General features: G+C 45.7%; 1 protein-coding gene across 1 annotated transcript in view; it reads right to left on the bottom strand.

The window, feature by feature from the left end:
• The window catches only part of LOC118358866 (KN motif and ankyrin repeat domain-containing protein 4-like), a 102,649-nt gene extending 82,317 nt beyond the window's left edge, over positions 1–20,332 (bottom strand). The window contains exon 1 of the mRNA XM_052481154.1: positions 20,158–20,332. The gene's annotated coding sequence lies outside the window, so the exon portion shown is untranslated. The remainder of the gene's footprint in view (positions 1–20,157) is intronic.
• Between the last annotated feature and the right edge of the window lie 6,532 nt (positions 20,333–26,864).

Raw genomic sequence — 26,864 nt, 5'->3', positions numbered from 1 at the left:
AGTAGACTCTCTTATGGAGAGTGACTTACAGTAGTGAGGGCACACATTTTCTCACTTGTCCCCCTTGGGAATCAAACCCACAACCCTGCCGTTGTAAGCACCATGCTCTACCAACTGAGCTTACATGGGACCTTGGTACAAACCCAGACGAGCAGCCTACAATATAGTAAGGTAAATGTACATGAAGCGGTTTGTAGAGGTTTAGAAAGTAGAAGTAGAGTAGAGGTTTAGAATTAGAAGGAAAAGTAGAGGTTTAGAATTAGAAGGAAAAAGTAGAGGTTCAGAATTAGAAGGAAAAAGTAGAGGTTCAGAATTAGAAGGAAAAAGTAGAGGTTCAGAATTAGAAGGAAAAGTAGAGGTTCAGAATTAGAAGGAAAAGTAGAGGTTCAGAATTAGAAGGAAAAAGTAGAGGTTCAGAATTAGAAGGAAAAGTAGAGGTTTAGAATTAGAAGGAAAAGTAGAGGTTTAGAATTAGAAGGAAAAGTAGAGGTTCAGAATTAGAAGGAAAAGTAGAGGTTCAGAATTAGAAGGAAAAGTAGAGGTTCAGAATTAGAAGGAAAAGTAGAGGTTTAGAATTAGAAGGAAAAGTAGAGGTTCAGAATTAGAAGGAAAAGTAGAGGTTCAGAATTAGAAGGAAAAAGGGAGACAGAGTGCATTTAAGACCAAAATAACCTCCTGTTAACGCAGTGAAGAGAAAGTGCCTCATTGAAGAACACCATTTCTCACAACCCATTTACTGCCCATCTGTTAGCGTCAGTGTTGGTGTGAGGCCTGCTTTTGGTGAGGCATTCCTGGTCGATGATTACAGCTCAAACCTTTAAATCCACAGTAGCAGAATCACAGACAACGCTGGCTGATAGAATGATAGGACTCCCGGAAGATACTTTTTCTCTAGTTATCTGTTTACGATACAGAACTGGACGGCCGTGATGGAGCATTGGTCACAGTCGAAACAACAAATAAATATCAAACTGTAGCATCCCATTGAGGCAATTCATGCTGTGAGGATTGGCAACAACACCTCCTCCACACTGACCTTTAACACAGGGGATCCCGGGGTGTTTCTTCCCCAGTCCTCTGCTACACTCCCTGTTCACCCACAGCTGCGTGGCATTGCACGACACCAACTCCATCGCCAACTTTGAAGACGACACCACATTTGTAGGCCTGATAACCAACAACAACGAGTCAGCCCATAGGGAGGAGGTAAGTTAACTGCAGTAAAGGTTTCAGTGAAACCGATATAGATGTGTCATGTCTCCAGATGTAGAAGTCAAAGGAACCAAACTGGCACAATGAGACAATAATCAGTAGCCATCTGCTCCACTGTTCAGCCGACAAATTGGGTTGTTATGCGCTTCATATTCGCTGACAGTCCAGAGCAATATGATTTGGACGTAATCTGTATTTGTGGCCGACAGCCAGACTGATCATCCATGGAGAGAGAAAGACTGAAGAGGCGTATAAAGCCAGCCACAGTAGACAATGCAGAGGATTGCTAAATCATCTGTAACAACAACAACAACAACTGAGCATTAGTGACCACTTTCATATATGTGCCGCAACACAATTCTGTACCGCTGGCAGTGTGGATCAGGTTATCCAACCCTCAGGAGAGACAGGTTTAGGTCCAAATGGTGTGGGGCTCAGGTATGGTTGGGAGTAATGATAATGAACAGAGGTTTAAATAAGTTTGGAGGTGATTGAACATCCATAGGACCCACAGCTGACCTCTGACCCATCAAAACAGCAGGGCTGGGTTACCATGGGGCATCAGTGTGAGGAAGCGTTTTCATTATCATTTACATTTCATTTCAATCTCTCTCTATATATATCTCTTTCTGTCCCTCTGTCCCACCCTCTTTCTCTGAGATCTCATATTGGCTGCGTATGATCCTATCTACCAGTAGCCCCTCCCACCTCTTCCCTCTATCGCTGTATCTGGGGAGAACGGAGACAGAGCAACACACACCAATATTTGGATGAATAAATAGCTTCATGAAAACACCACTCCACGGAGCTTCTTATAAATACAACATTGTCTATTGTGACCATAAAGACACAATTTATGCATACCTCTATTGTGTATGTGGTCTCTCTCTGCAACGGATATTTTAACAGCTTGAAGAGGTCGGAACAGAGCTGATTCACACACGCACGCACGCATACCCATACACACTTAACGGCTTGCGGGAGAGAGAAATGTCAGAGACAGGGAGAGTGCAGGCCTCAATAAATACAGGTGTACACACTCGCGCACACAAATCGACCAGTCACTCTTGCGGGCCATAATGTCTCTCCCGTCCACACCACACTGTGCTTCAGTTGGTTTAGCCATGCTGCAGCAGTGTTGTTACTCAGGGAGCTGACTGTGGTATGATGCGGAAATCCTGCTGAAGCTATAGAACACCTGTACTGCTGTTGCATCTCAGCTCCACGGGACTGTGTGTGTGTGTGTGTGTGTGTGTGTGTGTGTGTGTGTGTGTGTGTGTGTGTGTGTGTGTGTGTGTGTGTGTGTGTGTGTGTGTGTGTGTGTGTGTGTGTGTGTGTGTGTGTGTGTGTGTGTGTGTGTGTGTGTGTGTGTGTGTGTGTGTGTGTGTGAGATGTACATTGACTACAGTCCAGCATTCAACACTATTGTTCCCCCTCAAGTCTGTCACCAAGCTCAGAGCCTTGGGTCTGCACACTACCCTCTCCTCAAGTTGTCACCAAGCTCAGAGCCTTGGGTCTGCACACTACCCTCTCTTCAAGTTGTCACCAAGCTCAGAGCCTTGGGTCTGCACACTACCCTCTCCTCCAGTCCGTCACCAAGCTCAGAGCCTTGGGTCTGCACACTACCCTCTCCTCAAGTTGTCACCAAGCTCAGAGCCTTGGGTCTGCACACTACCCTCTCCTCCAGTCCGTCACCAAGCTCAGAGCCTTGGGTCTGCACACTACTCTTCAAGTCTGTCCTCAGCCTTGGGTCTGCACACTACCCTCTCCTCCAGTCCGTCACCAAGCTCAGAGCCTTGGGTCTGCACACTACCCTCTCCTCAAGTCCGTCACCAAGCTCAGAGCCTTGGGTCTGCACACTACCCTCTCCTCAAGTCTGTCACCAAGCTCAGAGCCTTGGGTCTGCACACTACCCTCTCCTCAAGTCTGTCACCAAGCTCAGAGCCTTGGGTCTGCACACTACCCTCTCCTCAAGTCTGTCACCAAGCTCAGAGCCTTGGGTCTGCACACTACCCTCTCCTCAAGTCTGTCACCAAGCTCAGAGCCTTGGGTCTGCACACTACCCTCTCCTCAAGTCCGTCACCAAGCTCAGAGCCTTGGGTCTGCACACTACCCTCTCCTCAAGTCTGTCACCAAGCTCAGAGCCTTGGGTCTGCACACTACCCTCTCCTCAAGTCTGTCACCAAGCTCAGAGCCTTGGGTCTGCACACTACCCTCTCCTCAAGTCTGTCACCAAGCTCAGAGCCTTGGGTCTGCACACTACCCTCTCCTCAAGTCTGTCACCAAGCTCAGAGCCTTGGGTCTGCACACTACCCTCTCCTCAAGTCTGTCACCAAGCTCAGAGCCTTGGGTCTGCACACTACCCTCTGCAACTGGATCCTGGACTTCCTGACAGACAGACCACAGGCTGTGAGGATTGGCGACGACACCTCTACACCGACTCTTAACACAGGGACCCCTCAGGTGTTTCTCAGCCGTCTTCTGTACTCCGTGTTAACCCGTGGCTTTGCCCATCATCAAGTGTGTTCCCTCCCTTACCGTGGGGCAGACGGTATCAGAGCATAAGGTCTGATACTAACAGGCTCTACGAGCCATCAGACTGCTCAACATTTGAATGGGACTGACCACCTGCACTGACTCTTCGCACCTTAGCACACATTCACTTACTCGTGCACACGCACGTTCACGTGCATGCGCGCACACACACACACACACACACACACAACGAGATGGCGCCGATAGACACGTTCACTGTGTTTCCAGCTCCTAGCCAACTTTGCAGTATTTTTTTTATGTGTGTGTGTGTTATTTATGACATTATTTACCCAGAACGATTCTTGTATTATTACGTACAGACAAAAATTATTTTTGGACATTAGATCTGTGGTCACTCACCAGACATTTCAGCAGAAATTTGACTTCCCTGACCTGGATCAACATGCCAACACCGGAGAAGAAGAATAAGTGGGGCCCTAGTCAGACTCAGGTGGCGTGCATACCATCCACTGGAGAAGAAGAAGAAGTGGGGCCCTAGTCAGACTCAGGTGGCGTGCATACCATCCACTGGAGAAGAAGAAGAAGTGGGGCCCTAGTCAGACTCAGGTGGCGTGCATACCATCCACTGGAGAAGAAGAAGAAGTGGGGCCCTAGTCAGACTCAGGCGGCGTGCATACCATCCACTGGAGAAGAAGAAGAAGTGGGGCCCTAGTCAGACTCAGGTGGCGTGCATACCATCTACTGCTTCCATGTACATTACATTCAGTCCCCGGAAAATAAAGTAGATGAGCTCCGGGCAAGGATCTCCTTACAGAAAGACATCAGCGACTAACATACTCTGTTTTACAGAGTCATGTCTCTCTCTGGATATATTGTCCCCATCCATTCAGCCAGCAGGGTTCTCCCTCCATCAGGTGGACATGGTTTGATTGTGGTACAGGAACTCACATCCTTTAGCTCTCTTGATCTGGAATACCTCACCATCAAATACCGACCGCAATACCTCCCGAGATAATTTTCTTCGGTCATAGTCACTGCCGTATATACATCCCCCCCCCAAGCCGACAACGTGACGGCTCTCGAGGATCTACATTGGATTATGTCCAAACTGGAAACCGCATATCCTGAGGCCACATTTATTGTAGCTGGGGAACGCTAACAAAATTCTATCAATACGTCTCCTGTGCTACACACACATCACAAACTCTGGATCATTGTTACTCCCCCTTCCGGGACGGCTACAAGGCCATACCCCACCCTCCCTTCTGCAAATCAGATCACGCCTCAATTTTGCTCCTCCCCACCTATAGGCAGACACTTAAACAGGAGGTACCCGTGGTAAGGACTGTTCAATGTTGGTCTAACTCATCAGAATCTATTCTTCAAGATTGTTTTTATCACGCGAACTGGGGAATGTTCCGGGTTGCCTCTGAGAATTGCATTGACCTATACACTGACTTGGTGACTGGGTGCATCAGGAGGTGCATAGAGGATGTTGTTCCCACTCTGTTGATTAGAACTTATCCAAACCAAAACCTGTGGACAGATGGCAACATTTGCGCAAAACTGAAAGCACGAACCACTGTATTTAAACATGGCAAGGTGACTGGGAACATGGACGTGTACAAAAAGACCAACTTTGACCTCCGTAGGGAGGGAAAAACCGTAGGGAAATCAAATACACAAATATACCAGTACAGGGACAAAGTGGAGTCACAATTCAATGGCTTAGACAAAAGATGTATGTGGCAGGGACTCCAGACAATAACATATTATAAAGGGATAGTGAACCAAGTCATGGACACAGACTGCTTGCTGCTGGATAAGCTAAATACCTTATTTTCCCGCTTCGAGGAAATCAACATCAAGCCGCTGACGCAGGCCCCCAGCTCATGAGGACTGTGTGCTCTCATTCTCAATGGCCAACATGAGTAAGTAATTTAAGCATGTTTACCCTCGCAAGGCTGCCGGCCAAGACGGCTTCCCAAGTCGCATTCTCAGAGCATGTGCAGACCAGCTGGCTGGAGTGTTTACAGATATACATGTATTCAATCTCTCCATATCCCAGTCTGTTGTCCCCACTTGCTTCAATATGTCAACCATTGTTCCTGTACCCAAGAAAGCGAAGGTAACTGAACTAAAAGACTATCGCCCCGTAGCACTCATTTCTGTCATCATGAAGTGTTTTGAAAGGCTATTTAAAGACCATACACCTTACCCATCAACCTAGGGAATTCGCATACCACCCCAACAGATCCACGGATGACGCAATCAAAATTTCTCTGCTCACTGCCCTCTCCCATCTGGACAAGAGAAATTCCTATGTAAGAATGCTGTTCATCGACTGCAGCTCAGCCTTCAACACCATAGTTCTCTTCAAGCTCATCACTAAGCTCGGGGCCCTGGTTCTGAACCTCTCCATGTGCAACTAGGGCCTGGACTTCCTGACGGGCCGATCCCAAGAGGGGAAAGTAGGCAACAACACGTGGGCCCCACAGGGGTGCGTGCTCAGCCCCCTTCCTGTACTCTCTGTTCACCCGTGACTGGCTGGCCACGCACATCTCCAACCTAATCATCAAGTTTGCTGATGACACAACGGTGGTAGGCCTGCTTACCAACAGTGACGAGACAGCCTACAGAGTAGAGGTGAGAGCTCTGGTGAAGTGGTGCCAGGAAAATAACCTCTCCCTTAACTTCAACAAAACAAAGGAGCTGATAATGGACTACAGGAGACAGCAGGGAGAGCATGCCCCCATCCACATTGACAGGGAGAGGGTCTAAAGTTATTTGGCGTGCATGTCACTAATGATCTGAAATGGTCCCTTATCACAGACAGTGTGGTGACGAAGGTGCAACAGCGCCTCTTCAACCTCAGGAGGCTGAAGAAATGTGGCTTGGCCCTGAAATTCTCCACCTGGTATGGCAATTGCACCGTTCGCAACTGCAAGGCTCTCCAGAATGTAGTGTGGTCAGCCCAATGCATCATCGGGGGCATACTGCCTGCCCTCCAGGACATCTACAGCACCGGAAGTCACAGAAAGGCCAAGAAGATCATCAAGGACCACCTGACCTACGACCTGCTCGCCCCACTACCATCTAGAAGGCTGATGCAGTGCAGGTGCATCAAAGCTGGTACCAAGAGATTGATAAACAGCTTCTATCTCCAGGTCATCAGACTGTTAAACAGTCACCACTAGCCAGCCCCGCCCAGTGCCCTGCACTGAACCTTTGTCACTGTTAAAAAATCTAAATGTGTTTTATTTTTGAGATTCTTCAAAGTAGCCACCCTTTGCCTTGCCGACAGCTTTGCACACTCTTGGCATTCTCTCAACCAGCTTCATGAGGAATGATTTTCCAACAGTCTTGAAGGAGTTCCCACATATGCTGAACACTTGTTGGCTGCTTTTTCTTCACTATGCAGTCCAACCCATCCCACACCATCTCAATTGGGTTATTGTGGAGGCCAGGTCATTCTGATATATCTCGTTCTGATATTTCACAATTTAGTTTATTTTCATTTGTGCGTATTGTATTTCTAGGTATTATTACTGCACTGTTGGAGCTGGACGCACAATCCACATGCTACACACACATTACAATTCCTGCTACCAGAATATGATTTATTATTGCTAATAACAATTTGCCCCTCAATCCCCCTTTTTCTGATACATGTGTAAATATTGGACTATAAATCGAGCCTTCCTGTATTAGACTCATGCTAAAACGTTCATTCTATTCTACTGAGCCATTTACTTTAAGCTCATATTCTAATCTTTCTTGTTTTTTCTTGTTGTTGCATTGTTGAGAAGGAACCTGCAAGTAAATGTTTAATTGTACAGTGTATACCATGTATGTATGAATAATAACAATTCAAACTTGTGTGTGTGGTCTGGTCTGGTCTACTCCCAACTGGATTCACTCTCCTTTTTCCATGGCTCTCTGTGCCTGTGTGTACACTACATCACTACATACAGTACATAGTATACCCACTGAGTGACTGGCTATCCTCCATGCCTGGGCCTGGCTGGCTTGCCTTCACACACACAGAGAGAGAGAGGACCTGATATATGGCAGCTATCTGTTGATCTACTGCCCAGCTTCAGCTTATCCACATTCTAGCAATCTGCTCCCTACAAACCGTTTGCAGTGTCTTCGCAGAGTGGGACAATTTGAAAGATGGTAAAATAGTTCAAACCCACCAGTTTCTCTCTTTCATCTTCTCCTCTATCTCTGCTCTTCTCCGTCTCCTCTCACATCTCTCATTGGATTCTCAGAGGATTGGTAGGCATATGTTTAGGCCCTCAGAACACAATTATCACCCAAAGCCACTGCAGAGGACGCATGAGAGGAAGGGCAATAAACTCAAGTTTCCTCTATAGTTGCGGATGGGAGAGATAAAACTTTTATTAGTCAGCAGGTCATCAGATTAGAAATGCATGTGCACGGTTCTGTTGTCCCGAGAGAACAGCAGAAGTAGTGAAGTGGAGCATGTTATGTTTTACAGCTTTAATTACCCGAAGACATCAACACTATCACTCACCACAAGGGCACTACAGGGGCCTCCACGTACCCCTTTGACCTACTGCGATAGAGGAGAGGTGGAGGAGGGAAGGGAAGAGAGGGGGGAGATCAGTGAGACAGAGAGACAGAGGGAGAAGGAGTGATACCCAGAAGAATGACTGAATGAAATCCAAAATGACTGAATGTAAGAAAGTGGAAAACAAGCATAGACCCAGCCAAACTACTCAAACACACTATTGTCCTAAAAAGCCACAGTGGTAAATATAGCCTCTTCTACTCTTTCACATAGCTGTGGTCGACAGTTTCCCATAGGGGTGTAACTTTCACTGGAGACGGGGACATGTCCCCCCACATTCTGAAATATGTATTTACAGTATGTCCCTCCCAGTTGTATCATTGGAATGTGATGCAAAAGTGTGATTTAAGACCATGCAGACACCTCTGAGGGTGTTTGGAGTGTTTATTTGACTGGATTTAGGACCACGCAGACACCACAGAGCGGGCTGACAGGCTGTGTGAAGGCAAAGCTTCTGGAAGGCATGGGAGAGTTGAGCATATTTCAGTGTACGCGTTGCACTCTTTCACCGAGTTGTAAAAGTAACAGAAACTGCCTACTCTTTAGTTGACTGATGTAGCTGGCAAGGTAACTGCTGTTTAACTTAACAGAAAAAAACAAGTGTTTATTTGCAGTGCTGAGCTAGTATTGTAACTGGCATGTAAATGTTAGCTAATGTTTAATCTCCTCTCGACTCAGGTATATTTATAAGCTATGCTAGTGAGTAGCTACCACAACCAGGTCAGCTCTAGCCTCTAGTTATCTGTCAGGTAGCGATATAAGGTGGCTATTATTACTATCTAACAGCAGTTATGGACTTTGTTTTGTCACGTTTCAGAAGTAAATGAACTTGGCAAGCTTTCGCCAGTTAATGTACCGTTAGAGATAGAGAGCTATGTGAGTTATATTAGTCAGTATGTCAATGTCACGTTATTGATCTGTCAGTTTCCCTAGCTAATTCCCTACTTTTCACATACAGTAATACAGTAATAAACAGTAATAAACAGCTCTAACGTTACAGGCTTCAGTGTCATGGTGCACAGTAGAGGTCTGCCCCCTGCCCCCTGCCCCCTCTGATTGCTTCATTCCGCTCCCGCCCACCTCTGCTGGTTTTCAATCCGACTCCCACCTGGTACCGCAAGAACTGGTCCCAAGAGATTCTCACATGGACCTTACATTGCATCACAGGTCCATATCAATCAATATGCTGAATGTAGTTTGAAGAGAGCAGAGTTGGAGAAACTTGCACTTTCTCTTGAGCTATTTTTATAGCCTACCTTTTAGGAGTGGGGAGATTTTCAGATGGAGAAATATGGGTGACCAATATTTAGGCCTATTTCTAGGCAATGTAGTAAACTAATAGTCTAATCATAGGCCTATTTAGGAAGTACATTTCCTTTCAAATATAAGTGTCCCGTGCTTCTCTACATAGGCTATAGCCTACTCTATTTAACTGAGACCACATGCACACCTGATCTCACAGGTATGGCTACTGAACTGGAAACAGCAAGAATTATGACAGTGACACCTGCTATGTTTTGCATAGTCCTATAGGATATAGCCTAGTTTTTAGGAAGATGATTGGCAGCCAGAGACAACTGGCTTCAATACTAATTGAAAATGAAAAGGCACAATGCTCGCTCACCCTAGGAGCCTAACCTATGGTCACCCTAGTAGCCTAACCTATGGTCACCCTAGTAGCCTGACCTATGCTCACCCTAGTAGCCTAACCTATGGTCACCATAGTAGCCTAACCTATGGTCACCCTAGTAGCCTAACCTATGGTCACCCTAGTAGCCTAACCTATGGTCACCCTAGTAGCCTAACCTATGGTCACCCTAGTAGCCTAACCTATGGTCACCCTAGTAGCCTAACCTATGGTCACCCTAGTAGCCTAACCTATGGTCACCCTAGTAGCCTAACCTATGGTCACCCTAGTAGCCTAACCTATGGTCACCCTAGTAGCCTAACCTATGGTCATCCTAGTAGCCTAACCTATGGTCATCCTAGTAGCCTAACCTATGGTCATCCTAGTAGCCTAACCTATGGTCACCCTAGTAGCCTAACCTATGGTCACCCTAGTAGCCTAACCTATGCTCACCCTAGTAGCCTAACCTATGGTCACCCTAGTAGCCTAACCTATGGTCACCATAGTAGCCTAACCTATGGTCACCATAGTAGCCGAACCTATGGTCACCATAGTAGCCTAACCTATGATCACCCTAGTAGCCTAACCTATGCTCACCCTAGTAGCCTAACCTATGGTCACCATAGTAGCCTAACCTATGGTCACCCTAGTAGCCTAACCTATGGTCACCATAGTAGCCTAACCTATGGTCACCATAGTAGCCTAACCTATGGTCACCCTAGTAGCCTAACCTATGGTCACCCTAGTAGCCTAACCTATGGTCACCCTAGGAGCCTAACCTATGGTCACCCTAGTAGCCTAACCTATGGTCACCATAGTAGCCTAACCTATGGTCACCCTAGTAGCCTAACCTATGGTCACCCTAGGAGCCTAACCTATGGTCACCCTAGTATCCTAACCTATGGTCACCCTAGTAGCCTAACCTATGGTCACCATAGTAACCTAACCTATGGTCACCATAGTGAGATCATCCGTTCACCTACTTTGCGTCTCACAAAGACACGGCGGTTGGAACCAAAAATCTCAAATTTGGACTCATTAGACCAAAGGTCTAATGTCTATTGCTTGTATTTATTGGCCCAAGCAAGTCCATTCTTCTAATTGGTGTCCTTTAGTAGTGGTTTCTTTGCAGCAATTCACAATGTCATGAAGGCCTGACTCACGTAGCCTCCACTGAGCAGTTGATGTTGAAACATTTATTTGGGCTGCAATCTGAGGTGCAGTTAATAGCTTATTCTGAAGCTGGTAACTCTAATGAACGTATCCTCTGCAGCAGAGGTAACTCTAGGTCTTCCTTTCCTGTGGTGGTCCTCATGAGAGCCAGTTTCATCATAGCACTTGATGGTTTTGCGACTGCACTTTAAGAAACTTTCAAAGTTCTTGAAAGTAATGATGGACTGTCATTTATCTATGCTTATTTGAGCTGTTCTTGCCAACTAGGGCTATCTTCTGTATACCACCCCTACCTTGTCACAACACAGGTGATTGGCTCAAATGCATTAAGAAGGAAAGAAATTCCAAAAATGTACTTTTAACGAGGCACACCTATTAATTGAAATGCATTCCAGGTGACTACCTCATGAAGTTGGTTGAGAGAATGCCAAGAGTGTGCAAAGCTGTCATCAAGGCAAAGGGTGGCTACTTTGAAGAATCTCAAATATAAAATATATTTTGATTTGTTTAACTTTTTTGGTTTCTACATGATTACATGTGTTATTTCATAGTGTTGATGTCTTCACAACTATTCTACAATGTAGAAAATAGTAAAAATAAAGACAAAACCCTTGAATGAGTAGCTGTGTCCAAAATGTTTGACTGGTACTGTATATTTACAAATATATACAGTAACTTTCAAAAGTTTGGTGTCACTTAGAAATGTACTTGTTTTTGAATAAAAAGCTATTCTTTTGTCCATTAAAATATAATCATTGATCAGAAATACATAATTGATAATTGATCAGAAATACAGTGTAGACATTGTTAATGTTGTAAATGGCTATTGTAGCTGGAAACGGCTGATTTTTTATGGCATACAGAGGCATACAGAGCCACCATCACTCCTGTGTTCCAATGTCATGTTGTGTTAGCTAATCCAAGTTCATTATTTTAAAAGGCTAATTGATAATTTTGCAACTATGTTAGCACAGCTGAAAACTGTAGTGCTGATTAAAGAGGGAATAAAACTGGCCTTCTTTAGACTAGTTGAGTATCTGGAGCATCAGTATTTGTAGGTTCGATTACAGGCTCAAAATGGCCAGAAACAAATAACTTTCTTCTGAAACTCATCAGTCTATTCTTGTTCTGAGAAATGAAGGCTATTCCGAGAAATTGCTAAGAAACTGAAGATCTTGTACAACGCAACCCTTCACAGAACAGCGCAAACTGGCTCTGACCAGAATAGAAAGAGGAGTGGGAGGCCCCGGTGGACAAGTACATTAGAGTGTCTAGTTTGAGAAACAGACGCCTCACAAGTCCTCAACTGGCAGCTTCATTAAATAGTATCCGCAAAACACCAGTCTCAACGTCAACAGTGCAGTGAAGATGCGACTCTGCAACACTGTCTAGAAGCCCAGCATCCCAAAGAAAAAGCCATATCTCAGACTGGCCAATAAAAAAGAAAAGATTTAGATGGGCAAGAAAACACAGACAACGGACATAGAAATGTGCTTTTCTTTCAAAAACAAGGACATTTCTAAGTGACCCCAAACTTTTGAACGGTAGTGTATATGGGGTATTGGAAATGATGCAGACAATTATATTGATGGGAGCCACAATCTATCTGCAATATTAAAGCTGATCTATCTTTTTTCTTGTATTGTGCCCCCATAGGATCAGTGCTTCTGGCAGCAGGTCTTTCCGGGGAGAGGAACACCTCTCCTCTGAACACCTCACACTCCAGTCAACTGTCAGGGCAGACCCCGGGTCCCAAGGGACTATAGTCGCACAGCCAAATACACACACAAGTGCTCAGACACACACTGGACCCTTCAAACACAATACACACTTAACACTGTCCTAGTGGCTACAGCTGCAGGGAGCGGTCTCCTCCAGCTCCAACAGGAGATTCCAACAGGAAGTTGGTCTTGGAGGGTTCCACTAAGAAAAATCACAGTCCCATGGCCATTCCGCAGTCACGGCTTGTTTTTTCCTGTCCGCTAATAGGAACCAATTATAGATCAGTATTAAGACTCTGGGGGCCAACTTTAAAGTGAGCTCATCCATTGTTCCTCAGTCCACTCTCTGAGAAATTTCCTACCCAGGCAGGAAACAAAGGACAAGCAATCACCTGCATGCCCTCGTCCATTCGTCTATCCCTCATTTCCCCCTGGAAATACTTTAACCCTTGCCAAACTACGGTGGCCCAGCTGACATTTCCAACTCACACACCCACTATGGAGCCTGTCCACAAAGAATATATACAGTGCATTCGGAAATTATTCCTTGAGTTCTTCCACACTTTGTTATGTTACAGCCTTATTTTAAAATGTATTAAATTGTTTTTTTTACCCCCTCATCATTCTACACACAATACCCCATGACGAAGAAAAACAGGTTCTGACATTTTTGCTAATTTATAAAAAAAAAGAAAAGAAAAACATCACATTTACATAAGTAATCAGACCCTTTACTCAGTTGTTTCTTGAATAACTTTTGGCAGCGATTACAGCCTTGAGTCTTCTTGGGTATGATGCTACAAGCTTGGCACACCTGTATTTGGGGAGTTTCTCCCATTCCTCTCTCTCAAGCTCTGTCAGGTTGGATGGGGAGCGTCGTTGCACAGCTATTTTCATGTCTGACAAGAGATGTTCTATCAGGTTCATGTCCAGGCTCTGCCCGGGCAACCCAAAGCCACTCCTGCATTGTCTTGGCTGTGTGCTTAGGGTCGTTGTCCTGTTGGAAGGTGAACCTTCGCCCCAGTATGAGGTCCTGAGTGCGCTAGAGCAGGTTTTCATCAAGGATCTCCCTGTACTTTGCTCCCATTCATCTTTTCCCCACATCCTGATTAGTCTCCCAGTCCCTGCTGCTGAAAAACATACACACAGCATGATGCTTCAACCACCATGCTTCACCGTAGGGATGGTAACAGGTTTCCTCCAGACGTGACACTTGGCATTCAGGTCAAAAATGTCAATCTTGGTTTCATCAGAGCAGAGAATCTTGTTTCTCATGGTGTGGGAGTCTTTAGGTGCCTTTTGGCAAACGCCAAGCGGGCCGTCTTGTGTCTTTTACTGAGGAGTGGCTTCCATCTTACCACTCTACCATAAAGGCCTGATTGTTGGAGTGCTGCAGAGATGGTTGTCCTTCTGGAAGTTTCTCCCATCTCCACAGAGAAACTCTGGAGCTCTGTTAGAGTGACAATCGGGTTCTTGGTCAACTCCCTGATGAAGGCCCTTCTCCCCCGATTGCTCAGTTTGGCTGGCCGGCCAGCTCTAGGAAGAATCTTGGTGATTCCAAACTTCTTCCATTTAAGAATGATGGAAGCCACTGTGTTTATGGGGACCTCCAATGCTGCAGGAATGTTTTGGTACCCTTCCCCAGATCTGTGCCTCGGCACAATCATGTCTCTGAGCTCTATGGACAATTCCTTCGACCTCATGCCTTGGTTTTTGCTCTGGCATGCACTGTCAACTGGGGGACCTTATATAGACAGGTGTGTGCCTTTCCAAATCATGTCCAATCAATTTAATTTGCCACAGGGGGTCTCCAATCAAGTTGTAGAAACATCTCAAGGAGGATCAATGGAAACTGCACCTGAGCTCAATTTCGAGTCTCATAGCAAAGAGTTTGAATACTTATGTAAATAATGAATTTCTGTTGTCTTTTTTTAATACATTTGCACAAATTTCGAAAAAACTGTTTTTGCTTTGTCTTTTACGGGGTATTTATTGTGTGTAGATTGATGATGAAAACATTCGATTTAATACATTTTAGAATACGGCTGTATTACTTACAAGCCCTTAACCAACAGTGCAGTTCAAGAAGAAGAAAATATTTACCAAGCAGACTAAAATAAAATTTAATAATAAAAGTAACACAAAAAGAATAACAATAACGAGGCTATATACAGGGGACACCTTGTCAGTGTGTGGGGGTACAGGCTTGTTGAGGTAATCTGTACATGTAGGTGGGGCCGAAGTGACTTTGCAGGTAACAAACAAACAGCGAGTGTACAAAAGGGGAAGGGGGGGTCAATGTAAATTGCCCGGTGGTGATTTTATGAATTGTTCAGCAGTCTTATGGCTTGGGGGTAGAAGCTGTTGAGGAGCCTTTTGGTCCTAGATTTAGCTATCCAGTATCGCTTGCCGTGCGGTAGCTGAGAAAACAGTCTATAACTTGGAGTCCTGGAGTCTCTGACAAATTTATGGGCTTTCCTCTGACACCGCCTAGTATATAGGTCCTGGATGGCAGGAAGCTTGGCCCCAGTGATGTACTGGGCCGTACGCACTACCCTCTGTAGCGCCTTACGGTCAGATGCCGAGCAGTTGCCATACCAGGCGGTGATGCAACCTTTCAGGTGCAGCTGTAGAACCTTTTGAGGATCTGGGGAACCATGCCAAATCTTTTCAGTCTCCTGAGAGGGAAATGTACTGGTACTAGAGCTCTGTGTTGCTATTGTTGCTCTAATCTCTATTATTAGAGTATAGTGCACACTGCAAGGCAAGCTAGTGACAATGTAGCCTTGCAATGCTATTCTACATTGGTAGAGTACAGTCCAATGCGAGGCAGGGTTAAAATCCCTCTAGCAGATGTGCCTCAGTGCAGAGCAGAGCACGGAAAGTATGATTCCCAGACTTACTACGAAGGAACATAATAGAGGACAGCTAGAACCGTGAGCTCAGCCGGACAACAGCCCTGATGGAGCACAAGCCCACTGCCTCCAACAATGACAGGAGGAACATAGCGTGCCATCAGGAATTTGGACCAAGTCGTGTCATGTGGTCAGGAAAACTCCAGGCCCAAATGTGTTCTCAGTTCGATACATGGTCAGTAACAACTTTGGGCCTTATCGGAAGAACACCAGCACAATAACATGATACAAACCCACAACAACAGACAAGGACATCTATATGAAGTCGTACTATCCCATTATTAACCCATCACTATCCCAAGGCATTTTTTTCTTCGTTATGATCTGTACTTTCTCTGAAATTCCTGGGAGGCTTTTTCTCTGCCTCTCTCCCTGCCTGCCTGTCTGCCTGCCTTGATGATTGACGCCCAGTTGTTTTGGGCTGCTTGACTCCCCGAAGCGAGACAAGTAGGCATTAAGAGGCATTCAATCTCCTTAGCCCTACTGGAGCTAGTAAGTGAAAGGAGAGAAAATTGGCTTTTTTCTAGTCATCCTGTGAAGATAAAACAATTTGAAATCCCTACACACACACACACACACACACACACGCGCGCACACACACGCACATACCATGCTACAGGTTGATATATGTCTCAGTGGGAGCTACAGTAATATTCAGCGGGAGCCAGAGTCTGGAGAATGTGAACCATCTGGAGGTGTTAGGCGCTTGGCCAACAGTGATAGGGCATACACAGGCAACCATGCACCTCCACAAGTCCAGGTGTGTGTAAGCTAGGAATGTTATAGGACAAACACAAGCACCATGTATACGAAGCTTCCCACCAAGGGTGCGGTAAAATAAATACTATATGCCATTTAGCAGACGCTTTTATCCAAAGCGACTTACAGTCATGTGTGCATACATTCTACGTATGGGTGGTCCCGGGAATCGAACCCACTACCCTGGCGTTACAAGCGCCATGCTCTACCAACTGAGCTAAAATGAGGCCCACGCTACAGACGGCTATATCTGTCCACTAATACAGGGCTGGTAAAGGCCCGGTGTTCTACTAGTGTTTGACTATTTCTTTTCCTGTATTTCATTTACTGTTGATACGTAATAAACTAAATTGCAATGCGGGGTGACGCAGACAGGGACGTTCAACATCTAGTTTTGACTTACATTTGGTTGGAGTTGTCAGCTAATGTGAATTTGAAAGCGAAATCAACAAAAGAATTCACCTTCGCATTGGGATCTACGTTCAAAGTTGGGTGGGAAAAAAATACGCGAGGCCCTTTTACGTTGATGGATTTTTGCAAATCCAACCAGTTTTCCATACTGATTCAACGTCATCCCATAGATTTAAAAAAAAAAACTGAAATTGAATGAAGTCGTTTTCACTTGTTCGTCTACAATGATCTGTTTTGACTATGTGCTGATGGTTCTCTGTTGTTTAACATCAAATGTCTGCCAGTGTTGAAGGTTCAAGATTTTGACTCCAGACTGGATTTGAGGACACTGATCATGTATCTGTGACACTGTGATTCTGTAACAGCTGCAATTGTGGCTTCCTTACAAGCCTCCCGTGCTGGCATTTACAGAACCTTCGGTGCCGTGTGATTAATATACTGTATAAGGGACTTCTCATTTGAAGGTGTCTCCACCGTTGCAACTGATTTTTGATTGATGTTATCCACGACTGCTCTCCTTTCTGTCAACCTGGAAGTTCCTGTTACGAGCAGTGAGTTCTACGAACAGAGCTTTCCTGTCGGTGACCACACAAAGAAAAACATTAACACAGACACACACACTGGTAAACTACAATAAAAACCATACTCACGCAAACAAACAGAAATGCAAAACGCATTCTACATACAGTGGAGAGAAAATGTGTGAGAACCCTTTGGAATTACCTGGATTTCTGCATAAATTTGATCTGGTCTTCATCTAAGTCACAATAATAGTGTGTTTAAACTAATAAGACAAAAATGATCGTATTCTTTCTTGTCTATATTGAATACACAATTTAAAAATTCACAGTGTAGGTTGGAAAAAGGAGGTGAACCCCTAGGCTAATGAGTTCTCCCAAAACTAATTGGAGTCAGGAGTCAGCTAACCTGGAGTCCAATCACTGAGACGAGATTGGAGATGTTGGTTAGAGCTGCCTTGCCCTATAAAAAAACACTTGCAAAATTTAAGTTAGCTATTCACAAGAAGCATTGCCTGATGTGAACCATGCCTCGAACAAAAGAGATCCCAGAAAACCTAAGATTAAGAATTGTTGACTTGCATAAAGCTGGAAAGAGTCACAAAAGTATCTCTAAAAGCCTTGATGTTCATCAGTCCACGGTAAGACAAATTGTCTATAAATGGAGAAAGTTCAGCACTGTTGCTACTCTCACTAGGACTGGCCGTCCTGCAAAGATGATTGCAAGAGCACAGTGCAGAAGAATCCTAGAGTGTCAGCTAAAGACTTACAGAAGAAGTCTCTGGAATATGCTATCATCTCTGTTGACGAGTCAACAATGCATAAAACACTAAACAAGAATGGTGTTCATGGGAGGACACCACCGAAGAATCCACTGCTGTCGAAAAAAAAAAAACATTTCTGCACGTGTAAAGTTTGCAAAAGTGCACCTGGATGTCCCATAGTGCTACAGGCAAAATATTCTGTGGACAGATGAAACTACAGTTGAGTTGTTTGGGAAGGAACACACAGCACACCAACATCAAAACCTCATCCCAACTGTAAAGTCTGGTGGAGGAAGCATCATGGTTTGGGGCTGCTTTGCTGCCTCAGGACCTGGACAGCTTGCTATCATTGACGGAAAAAATGAATTCCCAAGTTTATCAAGACATGGGACTCAACAGAAGTTGGGTGATGCTTCAGGACAACGACCCAAAAATCGAAAAACAGAATGGCCCAGTCAGAGTCCTGACCTCAACTCAATTGAGATTCTGTGGCATGACCTGAAGAGAGCAGTTCACGCCAGACATCCCAAGAATATAGCTGAACTGAAACAGTTTTGTAAAGAGGAATGGTCCAAAATTCCTCCTGACCGTTGTGCAGGTCTGATCCTCAACTACAGAAAACGTTTGGTTGAGGTTATTGCTGCCAAAGGAGGGTCAACCAGTTATTAAATCCAAGGTTTCAAATATAGTACTTCTCCACCCTGCACTGTGAATGTTTACACGGTGTGTTCAATAAAGACATGAACATTTATAATTGTTTGCATGTTATTAGTTTAAGCAGACTGTGTTTGTCTATTGTTGTGACCTAGATGAAGATCAGATCAAATTTTATGACCCAATTTATGCAGAAATCCAGGTATTTCCAAAGGGTTCACATACTTTTTCTTGCCACTGCACACATAAACCAAAACAACCTTACAGACAAAGATAAATAGGCCTACAGACACAAACACATACGAACACACGGACCAAAATAGCCACATACACAGAAACAACAACAGTCGGGCAATTCCACGGTAACAGAGTGACGCTGAGATTTTTCACTTTAAAATGTATGTCAAACACAAACTCAGCATCACTCTGCCATTCGAGGTAGAGAGGCAGCCCGTGCCGAGAGCAGATAGAATGTAAACATTTTGCCTTGAATGTTCCTTGCCTGAGAAGATGACAATGGACGACAATGGACATTCACTCACTCACAGACTCACTAACCAGACAGGAGGAAAGAGCCTTGCTGTGTGAATAAATGCAGGTTATAAAAGAGCAGCCAAGCAAAGGATGCACTCAAGATAAAGCCCAGCCTAGTGCAATGCTCTCTCTCTCTCTTTCTCCATCTCTTTCCCTCGCTTTCTCTCTTTCCATTCATCTTCACCTACCTCTCTCCATCTACATTTCTCTCGCTCTCCCTCCCTCTCGCCCCCCCCCATCTCTCTTTCCCTCTCCCACTTCATCCCCACTGCCCTGTATGGCTACATGTGTGACTGTGTCAGGCTGGTTGGCTGAGAGAAGGGCCAGCTGTAAGACATTAGCCAGCCCAGCAGGACTGTAAACTAAAACATAGCACGGCCAACCGCCAAACGGGATAGAATATGGAATACAACAACGGTAAAAATCTCTAATAGACCATAAAGACAGACCATACTAGTTACACGGCGTGCACTCAATCTCTCGCTGTGTGTGTGTGTCTGTGTGTGTGTGTGTGTGTGTGTGAGTGTGTGTGGCGGCATCCTATTACCACATTCACAAAGTCTGAAAACCACAAGGAGAGAATAAAACACGATATCAGAAAACCGGAAGAAAGGAGATCAGAGATAGAAACAATGCGAGGAGAAAAGAAGAAGAGCGGAATGAGGGGACTGAGATAGTAGCAGTTAAGGAAACAGACCGAGACCAGCAGAAGAGAGGAAAGAAGAGGGGTGGGAGAAGGAGATGAATGAAGCAAGGAATCTCTCCAATATTCTTACCTCCAAGGCAGCTCGTTTTCCCAGCTGTCCGCTTCAGAAGTGTTGATGGGAACTCAAGTCCAAGTCCAGCACATTGCTTCAGTCAGTCTCTCCTCTCCCTGTGTGTGTCTCTCTCTCTGTGCCTTTCTCTCACGCTTATCTGTAGCGTCTGGAGCAGAGGCATGGGAATGATTGAATTGAATGAAGAGGACTGAATGTACAGGATGGGAAAGTACTTCACAACACCAGCATTAGCTTGTGTGGACACACCCACTTCCTCAGCGGCGGTCCAATGAGAGTGCTGAGGTTCTGATCTCTCACACACACACACACAGCTGTGTGTCTGTTAGATACAGACTTCAGCTGGACTGCAAAGAGCCAGTGTGGCGTGGCTGCTTTAAGACTGAAAGGGTACTAAACCCACTGATGAAAAAGCAAAACAACGAGGGGGATTTAAAAAGCAGGGCAGCTTGACCCTGTAGCCTACATGGCTCCTACTGTTTGTGAGGGTATGATTGAGCACTCACTGTAGCACGTGTGTGTGTCTGATGGGAAAGGAGGGGGGTAATGCTAAGCCCCACTGCCCACTGTAATTAGAAAAACAGTGCTGGGGGTTTCATTTCGACTGCTTCAGGACATACTTGTCATTCTTGGAGTGCACTACCCTATCGTTCTATCGCTCTATCCCTCTCTCCCTGTCTCCCTCTGCATGCATTTCCCCTAATGATGCTACCCTGGGGAGCCATGTGAGAGCTCTGAGCTGCTGTACCACCCACCCACCTACACAGACCTGACCTGGAATCAGCAAGCAGGCTATATCTCCTTCAATAGCATACATAGCCCACCATCAGACTAGGTTAACAACCATAGAATTATAATAAATAGAATAATTATAGTTCTATAGTGTACAACATCATGCCTTATATTAAATACTCTTATATCGTGGTGAATTACTGAACAACAGTGTCAAAATCACGTGCTATCCGGGCCAGTAAACGAAAAGGTTGCTGGTTTGAATCCCTGAGACGACTAGGTGAAAAATCTGTCAACGTGCCCTTGAGCAAAGCACTTAACCCCTAATTGTTCCTGTACGACACTCTGGATAAGAGCGTCTGCTGAATGACTGGAATACCTAATGTAATATTTGTTTGAACTCCGGTAATGTTTTATGTAGGCTAGTCTACAGGAGCATAGGATAAATAAACACATTAATAATCGAATCTATCACGTTACGTTCCCGGAGCCTGGGTCCACAGTATGCGCATGCTATGGTGCGTCACATCACTCCGTGTCGCTCAGCTCAGCCTCGACCAGAATGGATTCTCCAAGAAGAACACAGCTCAGCTCCATCGAAACGTCGGCTTGCTGACCAAGCAAGGAACCACAGTAGCAGCTCTTAATGCCCTGAATTGCATTATCTGCTCCGTGGTCCATGTATCTCTTGGACAGATGATATCCTACATTAAACAAGAAGATGGTTCATCGTTTGGGTCCTGGCTGCTTTTTTAGAATGATTCAGGCAATCGAACAGATATTATCATTTGCCTTTAATGCAGTGGTATGGTATATATATATATATTTTTTAATATATTCTACCTTTTGCTGCAGTGGGCTAAATCTGGGTCACACAGAGTGTTTCCCTGGTAGCCTTAATCAAACCTACTTTGAAACAAAAGTATACACCTCACACTCACGGTCCTGGGCCTAATCAAAAGAAGACACCTGTACCATGTCGGATATAGAATTGAAATGTGTTACATTTTGAGTTTGCATCCCAATATTACACGTTATATACATCACAGAAGACTGAATATATAACCTAACCGTTTGACATAGAAAACATACAAAATATGAATACAATTCCACCCACGAGGCCACTAGGTCATTTGACTGCGGAAAAGGGGCTACTGGGGCGAAACAATAACAAAGGGTTCTTCCCGTCTTTCCGTTTCGGTAAAAAGCTTAGGGAGGAGAAATGTTACCACTCTCAAATTCATAGAGGTATGGATACAAGACGTATGGATGCAAGGGCTGATCCGCCATGATATCAAAATGATCGTTTTAACCATGTTTTGAGGCTGTGGGACCACAGTGTTTTGTTCATTACATTTACTTTGGTTACAAACGTTGGAGTAAAACAAACGTATATGTTGGGTTCTAATGGGGGTACAGTTAAGCTAAGATCCATTTACGAGATGTATTTTTTTGATTTTTACCCCCTCGGCCCTCGCCCTAGCCATTTTCCCTCGGGGTAAAACCGGATGCAGTTTGATTGCCATCTTGAAGAGGAGGTCCAATTCACAGACAAAGGTTACGTATGTTACCACGGTTAAGTGAGCTATTGGATCACTCCAATATGGTATCCGCCTGATACGGCAGGATACATTCAGAGACTTTCAGATTAGTCCCTTGTATCGGGTCGTGCTGGGGCTGACCCACTTAAATAGCTGCGGCTGCACTATTTCCACCGCATGTCTTTTTCGTAGAACACAGACAAAGAGGATTGGAGTGATCCAATAGCTCAGCTAACTGTGGTTACATACATAGCCTTCGTTATGTAACACTATGTGTTATGTAACACTATATTGGATCATTCCAATATGGTATCACAACACCAGATTCATCAACACCAGATTCATCTGTGAACTAGATAAGGGCCAGTTAGAGAGCAAAGTCCCGTCGGACTGAGCTCAGGGCAGTCATAGATGCTATGTCCCTCCGTCCCCACTCAGGGTAGCGGAAGCAGCACCCAGCACAGCCGTTCCGACCTCAGTGGCGGGGACAACAATGCCCAACTGGCCATTGAGGGGAACTCCTTGGAGAAGTGCCTACGATATAGCTACTCCTCCAGTAGAATGCGCCTCTACAGCAGACGGCAGAGACCGGCTTGCCAGCCGATATGCTGTCGTAATAGTGTCCACAATCCAATGTGAGAGTCTTTGTATCAATAGGCTCTGGCCCAGAACTCTCTCACCATAGCAAACAAATATCCGATCAGACTGTCGTATTGCCTCTGTCTGTTTAATATAAGTGTCCAAGGCCCTGACCTGGCACAGCACATCACTCAGAGCTGCAGAAGGAGAAGATAAGGGACGGTTCACCTGTCTGTCAAACAGGACCCATGGCAACAATGAGGGGTTAAGACCTTAGTCCGGACACTCCTCTTGTCTGGTCCCATTCAGAAAAACATTCAGTGCTCACTGAAAAAGCATGAAGTTCACTCACCCTCTTTAGTGGAGGTAATAGCCAACAGGAATGCCACCTTTGTGGATAGGTGCTTCAAAGTCATCGACACTCTGAGCTTGAGGGCAGCTTGGCAAGCGCTCACAGCACCACGTCAACGTTCCAGTATGGCACCCAGCGAACCATTGCAGGATACAGACATCGAACTGCCTTCATAAATTTGGAGAGCAACGGGTAGCCAGCCATGGGTCCCTCTTGGCCTTCGTCATGGCATGTCGAGATAGCGGCAAAAACACACTCTCATTGTGGATGCCACTCGGCCCACAGTGACTGTGAAAACCGGAAAACCGTGAAAACAGGAAAACCGGAAAACCGTTAGCACATGTAGCTTTCACACCAGGTACAGAATATGCCCCACCACATTTAATATGACTCATTGGTGGAAGAAACCATGGCTCTCTGCAACGTGTTCACCACATTGTCCTGAAGGCCTACACTGGTCCACTAATGCCCCCCCTCAGCCTGGAGAGAAGGTCAGGCCTCAGGGGCAGCTGCCATGGGGTCCCTGAGAGGAGAGAAGACAGAAGGCTGAACCATGGTGGTATTGGCCATCAAGGAGCAATCAAGAGCAGCTGGTGGCCAATCATAATGACCCTGTCTAGCATAGTTGTGATCAGGGGAAATGGTGGGAAAATGTAAAGAGTTGTTGCTGGGCACGTCGTGAGCAAGGGCATCCAGACTCGTAAGGGTCCGACATCATGAACCAGTGATAAGTGTCCTCCTGAAATGCAAACAGGTTCATCTGTGCTCTCCCGAACCTGTCCCAAAGCTGTAACACCACCTGAGGGTGTAGACTGTCCTACCAGGTAGGGCTGGAACTGTTGACGAGCTAGGCGAACCACACTGAGCTCCTGAACATTGATGTGTTGAACACTCGATGGGGGGCTCCAACGGCCTTTGGCCACCATGCCTCTGAACATGGCACCTCAACCCGTCAGAGAAACTTCAGTGCACACCAGTGCTCTGCTGTGGACTCTGATCAGGCTCACCCCCTTTAACAGGAAGGTCCTTAAACATGCACTCAGGACCAACCGTTGATTGTGTCTGTGTTGTTTGGGGTGTCAGCCGTGGAGGTTGAACCAGTAGCCTGATGGAGAATGCCCAGCTGAACCAACAGTGAAGCCAACGACAATTGGCACTTTAACACCGACATGGCTCGTCCGAGCCGGCAACAGTTGAGGTAGGATATGATTTTGTTACTCTCACCTGAGGGAGACGTGACCTCATGAGAGTAGAGTCTATGAACATCCCGAGGTAGATCACCTTCCGTGAGTGGGTCAGGTGACACTTTCCCTCGTTTAGGGTGTGGCCCAGAACTCAAATGTAGTTCAAGATGGTCCTCATGTCCATTGTGGCTTGTTCCCTGGGTGGGGCAGACTATCCAATCGTACAGGTAAGCCAGTTCCTCCACCAGTAGAATGTTCCACCACAGTAAAGGCAAAGGACAGTGGGCCAGCCGAAATGCTGCAGTAACTGTGTCCACAATGCATTGTGAGAGTCTGGTCGGATAGGCTAGGGCCCAGAACTCTCTCACCATAGTAAACAAACAATGATAAAGCTTTCGTATTGCCTGCGTCTGTGAAAAGTAATTGCCCTAGCCGGGCACAACACACTGGGGGAAGCACCTAGTTCATCCGCAACAGCGAGTGGGGCGTATGTGGACAACTGTAATGGCCGGTTAACGTGTGTGTCAGACAGAACCCTTGGCCAGAATGAGGGGTTATAGGATGTAGGTTGACACTCCTTCCTCTGAACTCATTCGGAAACAGGGCTTCAACACAACCAGGGCTTCAACACTAGAAGACCCTGAGATATTTGAGGTGCCAAACCTATAACGGTGTCTCCTGACCCCTCCTGTCTCAGCCTCCAGTATTTATGCTGCAGTAGTTTGTGTCGGGGGGCTAGGGTCAGTTTGTTATATCTGGAGTACTTCTCCTGTCCTATTCGGTGTCCTGTGTGAATCTAAGTGTGCGTTCTCTAATTATCTCCTTCTTTCTTTATCTCTCTCGGAGGACCTGAGCCCTAGGACCATGCCCCAGGACTACCTGACAAGATGACTCCTTGCTGTCCCCAGTCCACCTGGCCATGCTGCTGCTCCAGTTTCAACTGTTCTGCCTTACTATTATTCGACCATGCTGGTCATTTATGAACATTTGAACATCTTGGCCATGTTCTGTTATAATCTCCACCCGGCACAGCCAGAAGAGGACTGGCCACCCCACATATGCTCTCTCTCTTTCTCTCTTTCTTTCTCTCTCTCGGAGGACCTGAGCCCTTGGACCATGTCTCAGGACTACCTGGCATGATGACTCCTTGCTGTCCCCAGTCCACCTGGCCGTGCTGCTGCTCCAGTTTCAACTGTTCTGCCTGCGGCTGTAACGGTTTTCTTGAGTTGAAGGAGAGGCGGACCAAAATGCAGCGTGGTTTCTATTCGTGGTTCTTTAATAAAGAAAACTATACATGAATAGACTAACAAAACAATAAACGTGAGAAAACCTAAACAGCCCTATCTGGTGCAAAACACAGAGACAGGAACAATCACCCACAAAACCCAACACCAAACAGGCTACCTAAATATGGTTCCCAATCAGAGACACTGACTAACACCTGCCTCTGATTGAGAACCATATCAGGCCAAACGCAGAAACAGACAAACTAGACACACAACATAGAATGCCCACTCAGATCACACCCTGACCAAACAAAACATAGAAACATACAAAGCAAACTATGGTCAGGGTGTGACAGTACCCCAAGGTCCGGCCGCAAAACCTGAACCTATTGGGGAGGGTCTGGGTGGGCATCTGTCCGCGGTGCCTGGTTTCCACCAGATGTGACGCTTGGCATTCAGGCCAAATAGTTGAATCTTGGTTTCATCAGACCAGAGAATCTTGTTTCTCATGGTCTGAGAGTCCTTTAGGTGCCTTTTGGCAAACTTCAAACGGGCTGTCATGTGCCTTTTACTGAGAAGTGGCTTCCGTCTGGCCACTCTACCGTAAAGGCCTGGTTAGTGGAGTGCTGCAGAGGTGCTTGTCCTTCTGGAAGGTCCACACATCTCCACAGAAGAACTATAGAGCTTTGTCAGAGTAACCATCACGTTCTTTGTCACCTCCCTGACCAAGGCACTTCTCCCCGATTGCTCAGTTTGGCCGGGCGACCAGCTCTAGGAAGAGTCTCGGTGGTTCCAAACTTCGTCCATTTGAGAATGATGGAGGCCACTGTGTTTATGGGGACCTTCAATGCTGCAGAAATGTTTTGGTACCCTTCCCCAGATCGGTCACCCGACACAATCCTGGTTTCTGCTCTGACATGCACTGTCAACCGTTGTACCTTATATAGACAGATGTGTGCCTTTCCAAATCATGTCCAATCTATTGAATTTTCCACAGGTGGAATCCAAGTTGTAGAAACATCTCAAGGATGATCAATGGAAACAGGATGCACCTGAGCTCAATAGCAAAAGTTCTGAATACTTATGTAGGTAA

This window comes from Oncorhynchus keta, chromosome 26 (genome assembly GCF_023373465.1).
Source record: "Oncorhynchus keta strain PuntledgeMale-10-30-2019 chromosome 26, Oket_V2, whole genome shotgun sequence".
Classification (NCBI taxonomy): Eukaryota; Metazoa; Chordata; class Actinopteri; order Salmoniformes; family Salmonidae; genus Oncorhynchus; species Oncorhynchus keta.
The sequence above is the reverse complement of the archived record's forward strand: the minus strand, read 5'-3'. Positions and strand labels throughout refer to the sequence as shown.